Source organism: Lissotriton vulgaris, chromosome 8, assembly GCF_964263255.1.
Source record: "Lissotriton vulgaris chromosome 8, aLisVul1.2, whole genome shotgun sequence".
Classification (NCBI taxonomy): domain Eukaryota; kingdom Metazoa; phylum Chordata; class Amphibia; order Caudata; family Salamandridae; genus Lissotriton; species Lissotriton vulgaris.
This window is the reverse complement of record NC_141696.1, coordinates 92,073,935-92,087,597: the sequence shown is the minus strand read 5'-3', so window position 1 is coordinate 92,087,597 and position 13,663 is coordinate 92,073,935. Positions and strand designations below refer to the sequence as shown.

At 45.3% G+C, this 13,663-nt stretch overlaps 1 pseudogene; it reads right to left on the bottom strand.

Moving 5' to 3' along the window:
- Positions 1-10,727: 10,727 nt before the first annotated feature.
- LOC147693495 (olfactory receptor 51E2-like) lies at positions 10,728-11,675 on the bottom strand (annotated as a pseudogene).
- Between the last annotated feature and the right edge of the window lie 1,988 nt (positions 11,676-13,663).

Genomic DNA, 13,663 nt, shown 5'->3' with positions numbered 1-13,663 from the left:
CATTTTTTTGGATATTTACATACCAGTGTCAATATAGACAATTTTTATAAATAATGGGATATGTTATGAACCCTTTCTTTGGCTCAGGGACCTGAAGCCGATTATTGTGTATAAATCTCAAGAAATTGGATATACTTATTTGTCACGACTATTATCATTTCCCAATCTTCCTTTCCTTTCTCACAGCATCACGCTATTTCACTTCCTTTCCTTTGGGGCACTGTTACCAAAATTTATAAATTGTATTATTTGCTCATTGTGATTAATTTACAGTGTGTTTATTCGTCTTATTACTATTGCTTTAATAAATGTGAATAATGTTTATACAGTTCACAGGGACCCTCATTTTGTACACTACATAGCACCCAGGTCCCTTGTGGATTTTCTTGGGTTAAACCCCCCCTTTTATCAATGTATCCAAATTGTAAGGCCTCCCATCGGTCGGCCCCTGCCGCCTCTACTAGCCGGGATTGAAAAGTTTAGATAGCCAGGAAGAAATATAGGGTCACAGGCCCATGTCTCTTGGAATAGACATACATCGAATCCATTAATGAAGTCTATCCAATTTTGGGATTCCAGCTTACTACTCAACCCAGCGATGTTCCATGAAACCATCTTCCCTATGCAGGGACCATCTATAGGAGCTACTCTGACAGAGGACATCCCAGAGTGGCTTGTTAAGATTCCTGCATGCCCCTCCCTATCTCGATTTTTGTCCTCATTATTGTGTTCAACCTCCTGAGTGCCAACAGTAGTAAGTGTAATTAGATCCTCATTTTCAGATACCCCAGAAATTGGAATAAACACCCCACATGTTGCCTCCAGATTCACAATTTCCCAACTAGTTCCAATTTCCTTTGATTCCTCATTTTCAGTCAAAAGAGTTAATACAGACTCCCCACATATATCCCAAAGAATCATATTTTCCCAGTTGTTCGTGGAATAATCAAAATGTGGTCAATATACCCACCCAGGATCTGCCATCACTTCAAAACGATTATACGTTGGTACATTACAATAGTTTCCCCGTTGGAACGGTACAGCGAAAGGAACAAATCCTGGAGAGGGGAGATTGTTGTAACAACCTACTTCAGGGACCGTGCCAAATTGGATACCTGTTGGTCTTGGATAGAAAAATGTAAGATCAACAACACCAATTCCAGCACTACTTATGCTCCAATTTTGCCTCGTGATCAAACGTACCACCCTAGGATCTTGGAAATTAACAACTATACAATCCCCCTCTATGCGCTTAGGGGTACAGCCTATCCAATTTGTCCTTCTTACTCCAATGATCAGCCCGTCCACTTCCCTGGGCAATGGTCTATTTGTCTTTAACCAGTGCATTGCCTTGTTTTTTAGCATCTGGAAAGATTCTCTTTGCCCAGCCTGCAAAGGTGGTACATTGGTGAGGATAGCCACGAAAGGATAAGAATCTGGAGGAAGATTCATAGGGGGTATTCTACGAGGCGCCCTCATAGGAAGTGTATCAGGCAGACTAAGGGCAGGAACAACAGGACGGGATGTAGGAATGCTTGGTGGGGGTTGGGAGCTATTCAATACAGGATTACCAGTTTTGGAACTGTCTTTGGTACCCATAGCTACAGTATCAGGGCGCTTTTTGTGTTGAGGAATATTGCTACTTGGGTGGTCCAGTGGATGTAAATTAGTCTTGGGGATTTGTCCTGTCGACCGGGGCCTATTTGTAGTAGTAACTACAGGGGGAAGAGGCTCAGCGGCAGACACACTGTTTGCCTGCCCACTTGATTTTGGAAGATTGTTACTAGGGTGGGACTTGATTAGGGATTTGGTGGAAAAAAAGTTATCTAGGGTAGCCTGACCGAAATGGTCTAATCGATCGGCTAGTCTTTTGACTCGTTCTTCGATGGGAGTCAGGAGAGACCTCATCAGCCTCTCCAACTGAAGGAGCAGGGGTGAAGCAGAAGGTAGGGTCTCGGCCGATCCCATTGCTGAAAGGTCACTAAGGTTGGATATAGAGCTAGCCGGGGTGACTCCATCCTTAGCGATCTCGACCCCATTAAAGCCAACCCCAGTAGGCTCGCAAGGGGGACACGCGCCTATTCCAAGTTTCCTTATTTTTTTGGGATGTTTGGGAAGATAACACTTCTTCTGGGCAATACTTCTTTTCCTTTTGGTGCACGGTTTGTTAGTAACCACGTGAAGTGGCACACTCGATGGGGCAGTGTTTGCCTCACCAGTGGATAAATCAGTTAATATATTAGGCGAGGTAGGAACCAGGATGGTCCTGTCATCACCCACAGAAATGTTAGTCAATGGGCCAGATGACTGGGAAAAAGCATAGGGCGTTTCTAGTACAGCTGGCAGGGTTAGAGATGATAAAGGAGGAGCCAATGCCGGGAAACTCTGAGGTGGTCGTTTCTCCAAAGGAATTTTGAGGAGTTCAATAGATAGCCTACGCTCGGCACGTCGCTCTGCCAAAGCAATCTCTTTATCGATATCTTGAGTTGCCCGACTAAAGTATTTATCTAGGGGACCCAAGATTGATGACCCAACCTCGGGCTGGGGGGAGCTTTGGACAGTGGTAGTTGAAGGGGAAGGCATGCTTAGCAAACAATATACTTTAAGAGGGAAAAGACAATGTAAGCAAAAAACCAAATTTCTCAAGGCACAACAACGAACTATGACAGTAGATCGTAAGTGAAGCGAGTCAAGATATTAGAAAGGCTTACAAGTTGCATCAGTGACCCCAAAGCAGTAGTGCAATGTCAGAGAGTGGGCCCAGCCCAGCCTTCTTCGGCCCCTGACGGCCACAGACGGTCCCGCTCTTGTCACGGGCTTCTCCCGGGACGCTCCCGCGCGCTCCCGTGCAGCGGGTAAAACAAATTGGTTATATAGGGACTCTCATTAGTGGGGGCGGGACAGGCAGGGAGAGCGGCCCAGATGATCTCAATTAGGGCTGGCGGAGACTCCTGGGAGAGGTAGTCCCGGTCCCGCAGCTCGCAGCCCTGCCTATGCGCACACACACCCACTGCAGGCTCCTATTGGCCAAACAAACACTCCCAGGGGTCAAGGTCCAAAGTCAGTGCACCCCGCGAAGCGGGACCCACGAAGCGGGTTCCGCGAGGCGGGTTCCGCGAGGCTCAGCTCGGAAAAGCAGCAATCAGGGCACAGGTTCTCCGCAGATACGAAGAGGTCAGCAAGGCGTCCCAGAGAGTTTCAAAGTGCCGAGGGTTTTGAATTCGTTGGTGGGGGCCATTAATGTTTCCATGCTATGATGCGCCATGTTTATGCCTACTTGACTTATGCCTCATGCTATTGCAAAGTCGCCAAGTGCATGACCTACCCAGCAGCTACTGGCTGGTACTCATCTAAAGCTGATGTAATGTAATGTATAGGCATTTATATAGCGCACTAATTACCCAGAGGGTCCCAAGGCGCTTCGACCGCTGCGAAACCCTTCCTGGCTTCCCTGAGAGATGGTCCCTTAATGGGTATCTCCAGGGTGAGACCAGGCATCCCCGGTGGTCTGGTGGGGCCGTTAGTGAAGATGAGGCAAGCTAATGCCCAGAGTTGCCGAGTGTGATTGCTGATCAGAGTGGGCACCGAGGCGAGAGAATTATCGAGTCCGCTGACCCTGGTCCAGAAACCTGCCACGCCGGGAATCGAACCCTGGTCCCGGGCCGTCCTCTGCTCTCGGGTCTGCCGCCTCTAACCAGTGAGCCACACTACTTCACATTTATTCTTTACACTTAGCTTTGTACTTTGTGATGTTGCTGGCAGCGCCCGATTGGCCCTGCCTTTTAAATAGTCCCCTGTGTATAGTTACCCGGTGCCAGCTGGGATGGGAGATATGCACCTGTGTTCTGCTTCTAATGTGTTTTATAAATACACAAGTTATTTTTCATGCAACCTGGTGTGGAGTCTCTTTTTGTAGTGTGCCGGGTGTGTCGTCTAAGTGTGTTGCGCGGATGCTTTACACATTTCCTCCGGAGTTTGGCCCACCCGCTCTGCACCACGCTACCCGTTTCTAACACACTTTCATTCTTCCTTCATCTTGTTCCTTTGTAAAATACTGCGTACAATTGGTGGGTCTTTTGTGATCCTGTACATGCCAAATCTAGATGAGTTTGTATCTCACACATATTTGATTCCACCTTAACCCCAGATTATAAACTCTTGGCTGCAGTTGTCATACTTGTCAACTACTTCATTAACTATACGCTAGTCCCTTAACTTTACATATCAATCAAGTCAATAAATAGACTCAAACTTTTCCTGGTGAAGTTTACATTTCACACTGCCTTTTGCATTTATGTTGACAAGATGATATCAGCCTTGCCTCATGCTGTTGAGGTTTCATCCAGGATTGCTTAATTTGGTCCTGTTAATAAACCCCCCAAAACTACTCACTCTGGTCCACTACAACACACAGGAAGTAGTGGCTGACTGGTTAGAGTGGAAGCTTCTCAACTCTTGAACAAACTTCCCAGAATTATCAGGTCCAGAAAACGTCCTCTCGTTTTGCAAATATGTCAAGTGTTATTGTTACCAATTTGAGCTGGAGGTTGTTTTCAAGAGCTGATCAGACCCACAGGGGCGGCTAGATGAGCGGATATGTCTATATAAATCACCAAAGGCACACTTTCACAGACTCTGCTACATCATGCTGGGGATTGCTTCCTTTATAGAGGTAACAATGTATGGGGAATCTGTCCCTTAATGCTTGTCAGACAGCATTTCGCTGCCTCATAAAAACAAACAACCTCATTGCAAAAGGGGGCCCAGTTTACCAATTCTGGTGTGTGCAATGGCCCCATGGCCATGCCTTAACCAGGTTACAAATGACCCTCTTTCTTGGTGGATGGCAGTGTTTATTTTGTAAAAGAATGAGTGCCAGTGCCCAAAATACACTCAGAAGCCTCAGCTGGTGCAATTAAATGTTGGTGAGCCGAATATCAAGGCTTCCCAGTCTCAAATCCACTTCAGTTCCCTTTATGTTTCTTTAACTCACTGCCAGGCACTCCCTGTCCCTTTAGATCACTTTTGTAGGTTCCTGCTTTCTCCCTTTGTCATGGTCTTTTGACTAGAAGCTGGCTGACCTACTTGCTTGTGTTCCAATAGATGCAAGTGCGCCATTAGGGGTTTCGTTTAATCCCAGTGCAGGTGGCAGTACCTTGTCCCGTAACACGGAAAGGGAGACTTCATACAAAATATCACTGCTTTAAATTCTAAACAATGAATCATGTAGGGAGCTTTTGGATTCCATTATGATCCTATTAATGGATAGATGATCAATAACAGATACTGTATAGTAAATGTGTATACAAATGTACATGATATCATGTAACACATCCATACATCCATTCTAACGTGTTTATGGCACAGCATGCATCATTTTGCTGGAAAAAAGGTGTATGCACCTCAATTTGGTGTCTTTGTGTAGCTTATCCTGCCCACCATCCACCCCAGGGTGCCTGCCATTTTGAATATCACTTCATTTTATAAAGTGACTCAATGTTTCCTTCCAATAATTCCTTTTCATCAGGGCATTCCTTGCACTGAATGGAAATTAACTGCTTTAAGAAGGGTTTCTGATTTCCAACTTTTGCAATTTAAGCAATGTCAAATTGTTGGAAGTTGATTTATTGGTAGGGGTAAGTATGCACCAACCACTAGCAATAAGGCCACCAATGTACTATAAGGTCCTGACAAGGTCTCAAGAAATTATTCCGCTGCTCAACCCTTGGTAGCTGGCAACGAGCAGGCAAGCTTAACTTAGGAGGCAGGCATGTAAAGCCTTTTGAAACACCAATGCATTAAGTAAGACATAACACACAATAAATATCCCACACCAATTTATATAAATAGGAAATATTTTGGATCTTTAAAATGACACCAAAATGACAAAAATCCAAAATAGGGAATTGGAGATATGAATTTTTAAATGATTAACACTTTCTAGTGCTTAAAAACCTATAGCACCATCTTGCAACATCTGGTCGCACTTGACTGGGACAAAGTCAAAGTTTGAGGCCGATCGCGATGGTGCCCTGGTCTGATACGCTAAGTGGGAGGACCTGGTCAAAATTTTACCTTCAGACTTAAGAAACTTTTCTGGAGGATTTTTCTCTCCACCTCATGCGGTCCCATATAGCAAGGCGATTTTGATGCTATGTTGTCACCTTGATTTTCAGTGAGGCCCCTGTCAAATCCTGAAAGTCAGGAGCTCCGGAGCTCTCAGTGGGGTTAACCTGAAATCCAGGAGGTAGCCGGCTTGGCTCTTGACGTGAGGCTGGTACAAATATGGAGCTTTTTCCAAAAGTTGTCCCAAACTTCTTCAAACTCTGGAACTTCTTCCAGAAGTTCCTCTTGAGGGTTCAAAGTGTCCAATACACAATTCCAAGGCTCTAGAAGCTTTGAGATGGTCCTTGAAAGTTTTCAACTACAATTCCCACAATACCCATTGCCAAATCCTTAAAAGTCCACTCCACGCACTCCAGGCTGGGGACTTCTCGAAGGAGGTTTGTGTAAGGGAGCTTTGTTAACCTGTTGCTTTCAAGGAGTCCACTCCTCAGGGTTGTAGTTGCAAGTGTGCAACAGAAGCGGTCCTTCAGGGAGCAAACCTAGATCAGTGACAACAACACTTCCACCCTTCTGGACAACCTCGCCAATCTCGGACTCAAACAACTTGTGGACACCCCCACACATTGTGCCGGACACACACTCGACCCAATCTTCACATCCAGCAAACACATCTCCTTCAATCACACCACAGCTCTCCATTGGACAGACCACAGCTGTGTACACTTCAACTACAAAAAGACTACGACCCACAAACACCAACAACAAATTCCCCGTAGAAACTGGAACAAAATCACCACCGACCAACTCTTCACATCGCTCCACCAACACCCCCCTGCCCATTCATCAGACCCAAACCAAGCAGCCACCTACCTTACACAATGGATCACCTGCAGCGCTGATGAATTAGCACCCCTGAAAAACAACCCTACCAAGCAAGACCACAAAAAAGCCCCTTGGTTCAACGATGAACTTAAGAAATCCAAGAAGACATGCCGATCCCTCGAGAAAGCCTGGAAAAGAAACCCAACAACCGAAAACCTAGCCACGTTCAAAAATGCCACCCGCAAACACCATCAACTAATCCGTTCCACTAAAAAATCAACATTCAAGGACCGACTCGACAACAACGCCCACAGCAGCAAGGAACTGTTCAACTTCGTTAAAGAATTCACCAACCCCTCAGCCGGCACCAACGACATCACTCCTTCCCAAGACCTCTGCGACTCCCTAGCCTCATTCTTCCACAACAAAATCGCCGACATACACAACAGCTTCAAAAACCAGTCCGGTGACCAGCCCACCCCACTCACCTCCGAACCAAACACCCCTCCTAACACCCTCTGCAACTGGAACCCAGTCAATACGGAAGACACCACCCGCCTGATGAACTCCATACACTCAGGATCGCCAACCGACCCTTGTCCTCACCACATTTTCAACAAAGCAGACTCCATCATCGCTCCCCACCTCCGAGAGGTCATCAATTGCTCCTTCGACTCCGCCACATTCCCGGAAAGCTGGAAACACGCCGAACTCAGCGCCCTCTTGAAGAAACCCACAGCAGACCCCACAGAACTTAAAAATTACCGCCCTATCTCGCTCCTCCCTTTCCCTGCCAAAGTCATTGAGAAAGCTGTCAACAGTCAACTATCCGCCTTCCTCGAATTCAACAAATCACTCGACCCATCTCAATTCGGATTCCAAGCCAAACACAGCACCGAGACCGCCCTCATCGCAGCTACAGACGACATCCGAAAACTACTGGACAATGGAGAAACAGTTGCCCTCATCCTTCTCGACCTCTCCGCAGCTTTCGACACAGTCTGTCATAACACCCTTATACATCGTCTCAGCAACATTGGAATACAAGGAAAAGCACTGGACTGGATCATCTCGTTCCTCGCCGGAAGAACCCAAAGAGTCCGCCTCCCACCTTTCAGATCAGAGGCCACCGAAGTCATCTGCAGTGTACCACAAGGTTCTTCACTCAGTCCCACCCTCTTCAACGTCTATATGAGTCCCCTCGCATCCATTGCTCGACAACACAACCTCAACATCATCTCCTATGCAGACGACACCCAGCTGATCCTCTTCCTCACCAAAGACCCAAACACCGCCGAGACAAACCTACACGAAGGGATGAAAGAAGTGGCCGAATGGATGAGGAACAGCCGCCTAAAACTCAACTCGGATAAAACGGAAGTCCTCATACTAGGATCATCCCCCTCCGCTTGGGATAACTCATGGTGGCCTCCGGCCCTAGGAAACGCCCCCACACCTACGGACCACGCACGTAATCTGGGCTTCATCCTAGACTCCTCCCTATCTATGACCAAACAAGTCAACGCCGTCTCTTCCTCATGCTTCAACATCCTACGTATGCTCACAAAAATCTTCCGTTGGATCCCCACCGAAACTAGAAAGACGGTTACCCACGCACTGGTCACAAGCCGACTAGACTACGGAAATACCCTGTATGCTGGAACTACAGCCAAACTACAGAAAAAACTCCAACGTATCCAAAACGCCTCAGCCAGACTCATTCTAGATGTCCCCCGCAGAGCTCACATCTCAAATCACCTGAAAGACCTCCACTGGCTTCCCGTCAACAAGAGGATAACGTTCCGTCTCCTCACCCACAAAGCCCTATACGATCTAGGACCCGAATGCCTCAACACGCGTCTTTCCTTTTACACCCCCACCCGCAAGCTTCGATCGTCTAATCAAGCACTTGCCGCAATACCACGCATCCACAGGTCCACCATGGGGGGAAGATCCTTCTCTTACCTAGCGGCCAAAACCTGGAACTCCCTCCCCACCCACCTCCGCCTTACTCAAAACCACCTCTCCTTCAGAAAACAACTCAAAACCTGGATTTTTGATAAGTAACTTCTCACCTTCCTAAGCGCCTTGAGACCCTATGGGTGAGTAGTGCACTATACAAATGCCAAACTTGAACTTGAACTTGAAACCTGTGTGGTGCAAACCAGGGTTCCAGCAAGGCAGTCCTCCGTCTTGTAGTTTCAGGCAGAAAATTGGAGTTGCTATGCAGCTCTCACATATCTATTCAATGATCTGGGGTGACAAGGAGGGGGGCATCCCTGTCCAATAGGGTGCCAGGCGGCACCCAAAAGCATGACGGCTTCCTCCAAAGTTTGGCATATTCTTGTCCCACAAAGCCCTGCACTTTAAAATTCAAGATGGAGATTTTTTCTCCAACAGAGTAAGACCTGGCTAAACCAACCTACTGGTGTGGCTCATTTCCATTAACACTCCCCACCCACTGCCTCCAAATATAGCTTGGGTTACAGGAAGGTGGGGCTGCCATTCCTTACTGTCCTGCTCACTGTTTGAAGCCGAGTTTGATTTACCAAGTCCTCAAACTGGCCTGTTCTCTGCAACTGCAGAGCCCCCTCCCCCCCCCATCAGATAATCTCTGCTTTATGCAGGCCACTTATTACCTAATCAAAACAACTTGTCTAAGTCGGTTAAGGTTGACCAATCAGGAGAGGCTGCTAGAAGGCTAGATTTTGGCTCACAGAAAAGAAAGTTCCAGAACGTATTCTCCGTACTTGTTATGATAAATTCAACAGTAGCACGTTGTTGGATCCATTATTGCCAATATTTAAAGTCCTTAAATGACATTTTAAGCCCCTTCCTATGGTTATGTATACTTAAATAACGTATTAAATGTTAGCCAATGGAGCTAATAATCTACATGTGGGGAAATGAAATTGCCAGTTCTTTCCTCACCAGGGCTTATAAAACACAGTCTTTAATGTCCCTGCTTATAGTTTACAAGGTCACCTACCCCTGGGATACCTAGGAAAGACCTTAGGGGTGACATATCTGAACAATAAGTTAGATTACAACTTTGGAAGTACATTTACCACCAATGTCGAATTTGCATAGAATTTACATTTAAAGTCAGTCTGAAAAGCAGAGCTGCCTTTAAAAGTGACAGCAGGCAGAACAGTAGTGCATACTCCAGTGCAGGAAATCTACTGGGCCTCTAAACCTCCCTGCCCTATTATATTCTAGGGGCTTATAGGTAGTTTGAATCCCTCTTTCCTTATTATATACTAGGGACTTACAGGGGTCTGTCATTGCCAGTTGTAATTATACCTAATTACCATGTACCTTTTCAATCAGAGCACTGGCCGTGGGCCTGGTCATCAGAGACCAGGGCACAGTCAGAGTCAATTACCATCAGTACCAGTCCAACAAAATTTGGCTAAAGAGGGGAAAAAGGATGACTTTCTCACACAAATCTTTAAAGAAATGAAAATCAAATATCACACTGTCCTGCAGAGCATTACATGAGAACCAGTTTTGACTCTACTCTGGATATAAAAAGCAATGGTTAGTTGCATCAACTCCACATTTGCATCGTTTCTCGTAATACCTAAAACAATGTAGTGCATGTCATTCAACCTTTCTGAAACAAACCTTCTTAAAAAAAAAGTATGCTCGCTGAGGTTGAGACCCCAAGAACAGGAGGTGGCAATCCTGTTGTTGTCTTTGTTAGGAGCTAGAAAGTCTTCTGACAATTTGTTATCTGTACAAATTACTTTTGTTTTTCTGACAGAGGAGACTACTGGCCCTCACTCGCTGCTTCTATTGGATCATTTAACATCATTATTGCATTTCATGTAATTCCGTTAAGTAAAGTGCTCTACATGGATAGTGTTATGATGGAACACTGCCAGTATCTTTTGTCTAATCTGTTTTGTCTTGATTCCATAAACTAGAGGATTCAATACAGGAGGAACAAGTAGGTAGACATGGGCCATCCAGGTTGCAGTGCTAGAAGTATTCTTCCCTTACCGATGAACCACTGATAATCCATTCAAGGGAAGATAGAACATTAGCACTGCACTCAGGTGAGACGCACAGGTGTGAAACGCCTTCACTCTTGACGCCCTCGATGAAAGATGCACTACAGTTCTCACAATCAGAACATACGAGATCAGGATGAGTAGACAGTCTAGACCCATGACAGCCAGAACAATGAGCAAGCCGTAGACAAAATTGACTTTGGCATTGGTGCAGGACAACTTCATGATGTCCTGGTGAAGGCAGTAGGTGTGGGAGAGCACGTTGCTTCTGTAGTATGAGAGCCTTTGAAGAAGAAACGGTAGCGGGGAGAAGAGTATGAGACTCCTCGTCACAGCCACTATTGCCACGGTGACAAGAAACCTATTGCTGAGGATAGATCCATGCCGCAGGGGGTTACAGATGGCCAAATACCGGTCAAATGACATAGCCAACAGTATGGTGGACTCCATAGCTGAAAGGGCATGGATGAAGAACATTTGTGTGAGGCAGGCACCGAATTCTATTTCCCTTGAATTTATCAAAATAAGACTTATCATTTTTGACATGGTGCAAGAGGACAAGACAAGGTCAATAAGTGCCAGCATGCAGAGGAGGATGAACATCGGCTCATGGAGGCTGGAATCAGTTTTCACAACAAAGAGGATGGCACAGTTTCCAAGGAAGGCGGTGGCATACATGAGGCCGATAGGGAGGGCCACCCAGCTGTGGCCAGACTCGCCTCCCAGGATAAATGAAGAAGGGTGGAATGTGCTGACATTGGGGTCCGTCATTGGGTGCTCCTTTCCGAAAATCTTCATTTGCTTCCATCGACTAAAGAAAAATATATATTTATGTGTTATTGTTGCATTCAGAAATACTACTTGCCACGAAAAAATACAAATCATACTGTTTTTTAGATATGTGTGTTGCCTCCTGGGCAAATCACATGCGCAGTGGCCAGTGTTACCTTGTGCATAATGTTTTATAACCAGGCAATCTACAGAGTTTATCCATGTGTACAGGACACTTTCTGTACCTCTGCTCTGACTCCCGTAACACACATGTAAATTATTCCTTCGTCCCATACATGGCTGCACCGTTTCTATGTTAGTAATTTAATTACCATGACTTGTAAGGTGATCTAACAGAAATGGATGATATATTTTAATTAATTATACAAATATATAACAGTATTTGGTCAACATAATATTTTTTTAGCATTTTCGATATAATAAAACTACAAAGATTTCCAAGCAACATACCATTTATTATTGCTGCTGTAGATTTAATAAAGTGTTGTTTCATGCAGACATCCCCCCTCCAACCTTATTGACATCTCAGGAATTATAAGAGCTGAAAGACACATAATAATTCACGCCAATGTCTAACGAAACATTACAAATGTTCACCTAAAATCATATCTCTCTTCCAAAAACCTATTATGGATCCCAGTAAACTGTCATGGGACCAGTCAAGGGTGGTGATCACTGTTTCAAAGAGTCTATTACTGTTAATTGTAATTGTATTTGTATAGCACTTACTACCCTGGATGAGGCGTTGAAGCACTTTTAGCACTTTACTCCGAATCTCAAAAGCATTAGTTGTGGATTAGTATAGGGAAATATGAGTAAAATTGAGCAGTGGACAGGTGAGTCTGTATTTTGGATTGAAAAATATAATGGAGGGATAGAAGAGGAAAGAGTCAAGAAAGTGTTTATTGGGAGATCATAGTAGGAGGATGAGTAAACGGAGAGATGGAGAAGGAAAGAGTCTCTAGAAATAGATTAGGGAGATAATAGTAGTAAAATGAGTTGATGGATTTGTTGCATTAATTTCTTAAGTGACATGGGACACAGCCACCTCATCCCCTTCTCTGTTCGTCCTCAAGTCATCCCTGATACAACACACTCAGCAATCATCCCATCCTGGCAGATGTTGTGCAGTGATCTCCTGAGGGTCATCAACTTGTGGCCTCTGATGCACCTCACCCTTTTTCTCAAGCTGTACGCTGTAATGTCTGACGTTGCTCTTGTGTGTACAGATTACTGTATGTTTAATTGCATGTGTGCATAGGTGTTTTATGTGTATTGGAGTTTGTGGAAATGAGTGCCTGGTGGTGCAGTGGTCTGCTCTCTGTATGCCTGTCTGGTTTTATCTTGTCTCTTGTGCATGCATAAGTTCTCGTGCATCGTATGATGAAAGTGATTCTGGTCGCACAGGAGTCCATGGACTAATCAGAGGCCTCCACTATTTATCAGCACAAGCAAGGAAATGGCGACCAGAGTTTGGGGACCAATCAGAGGTCACAAACTCTAGTGAGTGTGCCATTCAAAGTGTATCCTGAATAGGCAGTCGGAAATTAGTGGCTATTCTCTCACTGGGAGAAACAGAGCGCAATCGTGGTCATTTCATTTTTACTGTAAGCTTGGTGTTAGACCTGGGATCCCTGGTTGGCTGAAGTAGGTACCTTAGGCCAAATAGGGGCCCGCAGTTCCACATCAGGGTAAGGAAGGTCACCTTCTGAGATAGACCCCGCTCACCCCCTCTGTAGCTTGGCACGAGCAGCCATGCTTATCTTCAAGGCAAATGTGTAAAGTATTTGCAACCACGCTCACAGCAACCCAATGATGACACTACAAATGGACTCCACACAAATGTTATAAAAACGAGTATAAATGTTATATAAAAAGATATAGGATAAGACAACACAATATCAATCCAACATATGAATATGTGTACTATCTCCCCTGACCAGTTGTTAGGCCAGCCAGCCCTTGTA